Here is a 3,483-nt window from a genome sequence, read left to right on the forward strand (position 1 = left end):
TAGGAGGTAGAGGCTCTGCAGCTGTGTGCGCGGACCCCTGCAGCTGAGTGCGCAGGGTAGATCTGGATGTATTGATGTATTGGTGAAGAATAATAATAAAGATAAGTTTGCTTCTGTAATTCTGTATTATCGCGCATCTGTCTTTATGGTTTACCTTTCTATATCTGGTTAATGCAAATGTGATGAATGTATGCAAATCTGGGTTCATTTTGTGCGCAAATAAATTATGTTGGTTAAATGTTTGCTTAAAGACCCTGTTGAATAGTTCTGAATCATAACTGCTTCCTTCAAGTAGAATAGCGCATGAATAAGAAAATTATAATCACCCTAGATCAGTGCAAAGGTCAAGCAGCGCGGAGTTATAGAACAGTGCACGAACCCTCCAGTACACATCTAGACATCCCTAGGGTGCGGAAACCTGGTTCCAACACCCTCCCCTGCTACCTCGGGTGAGACCTCAGTCCACGCTCCACGGGTTGTTGCCGAAAGGGCCGGTAGCTGCGGGATTTGTTTGGCTAAATAACTCTTCCGAACCTAGGTCAGGCCCAAACAAGCCAACAAATGGTTCCGTTGCTAGGACCGGGATCTGCCTAAAGGGTGTTTAGGTGTGGAACGCGGGACCCAATAGAGAAAGAACATTGAAAAATTTGAGAAAACCAGGGATGGTGATATATTAAGAGTAGCAATGGCGAATGCAATTTAGTTACCTGTATTTAAGGGAGTCGGAGGCGAAGATCCGGAACAATTTTGGTTTGTGCTAACATCAGTATGGAACACGCAGCAAGTCGCGGATGATAACATCAAGAAACCCATCTTAGACAGCGCGCTGCAGGACCAGGCGCTAACATGGTAGATGAAGTATTCAAGCACCAACCCAACGGCGGGGATAGCAGATATCCATACTGAATTGAAAAATGAGTTTAGCCTGCCAAAGACAGAAGCACAGTCAGTCATAGGATTCAAAGAGATCACGATGACGCCTGGCGAGACTCTGTGCGATCTGGATCAAAGGTTGAAAAGCACCATTTGCGAGGCCAACATGACCCTGACGGATGCACAACATTGCGCTTGGTTCGTCGCATCGTTAACACCATATCTAAAGACGGCTTTGTCACAACAAAAGATCTCAACCCAAGCGGAAGCGTTGGAAGCGGCAATGCGGCTGCACGAAACCCCGGTACAGGACCCAGGGTTGGGAGTTCAGCAAATCCAAGCGCAGGTCCAAAATTTGTGTTTGGAGATACAAAAGTTAAAACACGACCAGATGCTGCGTTCAGAAATCCGAGGAGGAAGTATGGTGCATCAAGTGCAGAGGCCAGGGACATGATAAGGATCATTGTCCAGTGTCAGTGAATTTTGTGGTCACAGGGGGACCGACACCATTGCGACCAGAGGCACAAATAGGGCCGAGCGCGGTCGCCCCACTCTGGTGTGCAATCTGTCAAGTAGGAGGAAAGCACAACACGGATAATTGTCATCTATTACCAAAATACAACCAGACCCCCCAGCAGCTCTTTTGCAACTTTTGTAGATCAGTGGGTCACGAAGAAAGGGATTGTCGTAGTTATCGAATGTTGATGGACCAGGCACCTGCCTACAGAATGCAGACTAAGGGGCGAGGTCAGGATCCAGCCGCAGTGATTGGGCGTGGTGGGTTCCCAGGATAGGGTCGAGGACGGGGCGGAATGGGACTAGGAAGGGGTCACGGGCAGCTAATCTGTTACAACTGTGGAGGACCGGGACATTATGCGTGAGATTGTACCAATCCGACCCGAATATCATGTCCGTATTGTGAGCAATTCGATCACGAGCTGCTAGATTTTCCCATGCTGATAGCACAAATTCACGAAAAGAAGGCAGCGCCTCCTACAACAATGCAAAATGTGCAGATGATGAGATCCGAACCCCGCGACTATGAACCTACAGTCAACAGGATATTGTGACACGGCGCAGCTACAGGAAAGGTCGATGGGAAGACTAATATGGAAGCTAGGGAAAGCTTCATGGACGTCTCTACCCAAGGTAGTAGGAATTCGCCTGAGCCAACTCGGGATCCCTCAATGATGACTACCTTCTTAGAGGCATGCCTAAAACTTCTTCGTGACAACCGGGCAGTTAGAGGGTTACAGGAAGTGATGAATAGAAGCACAGGGTGGGGTGAACCTCGTGTAGTCTAGAAAATAGGAAGACATGCATCACGGACGGGTCGAGAAATGTGGCTAATAGTGCAAATTGGCGACTACGAGATGGATCAGGTCATTCTGGACCTAGGTTCTGATGCAAACGTATTGCCTAAACAGACTTGGGAGCGCATGGGTAAGCCTACACTACAATGTTCTCCTATCCAATTGCGGTTGGCCAACCAACAGAAGATCTTTCCCATGGGAAGGCTGCAAGGGGTTACAGTAGACATTGATGGCGTAAGTACCTAGACGGATTTTGAAGTTATTGAAATTATGGACGAACATAGTTTGTACCTCCTGCATTTCTAGGGATAGACTTGGCCATTCATATGAATGGGGTTATTAATCTCAAATAGAGGAAGATGATATTTGAGAAGAAGTCACTCCAGGTCGTTGTTCCGCTAGACCCAACAGACGGACCGCGCTACACAGAACCGACGCGTAGTGAAGAGAGGGGTGATGTATTAGATAGTATCTACAAACTTGCTGCAACAGAGGAGCGAAGATTCTCGCGGGGTTACGCCAGTGATTCAGATGAGGAGGACGAACGATGGCGCAACAGGGTGAATGAGACAACCACATTACACTGTAATATGATGATGAAATCCCTGTATTGCATTAAAGTTCAGAACCGCGAACTGGCGACGTATGACGGGCTAACAGTAGTAGAGGACTTCTTGGATAAGTTCGAAAGCACGGTACCAGAGTACCAACGGTTCGATGCACTAAAATGGGCATTGCGCGCGACACCGGCGCGATGGTGGGATACCCATGTAGGAACCTTCGAAGATTAGCAAAGCTGCAGGCACATGATGCAGATAAGATTTGGGAAGCCCGAGCTACGAATAACGGTGAAATATAATGGACGAGATGATCTGCGCATGCACCTGACCAATTGGACCCAAGCTTATGGTGTGGAGCCTCAACTAGAATGGGTGGACTTATTTTATCATACCCTGGATGTCATTCCAAGAAACTGGTATACGGAAACAGAGCTCCGGCATGGCACAGGCAAATGGGATATCCTGCGAAGGGTTTTTGTTGACTTTTCTCTTTGAAGACCAATGGATGGATACTGTGGACGACACATTACAGCTAGTAAAGGCCGCGATATTCAGAACACCGCCGGAACCAGAAGAAGTTGGGCCATCAGACTGGTCGTGATAGTTGAACCAAGCCTTAGCATGTTATAATGTACAAGCAAAAGATGATGAGGATGACTTGCGTAACATCAATATACCAGAATCTGAAGGGAATCGTGAGGTCCGCGGCCCTGAGATAGAAGATCCAGACATCACAG

The sequence above is a fragment of the Pinus tabuliformis genome, chromosome 6 (genome assembly GCF_031772625.1).
Source record: "Pinus tabuliformis cultivar Carrire ecotype Pingquan chromosome 6, CPIR1, whole genome shotgun sequence".
Classification (NCBI taxonomy): Eukaryota; Viridiplantae; Streptophyta; class Pinopsida; order Pinales; family Pinaceae; genus Pinus; species Pinus tabuliformis.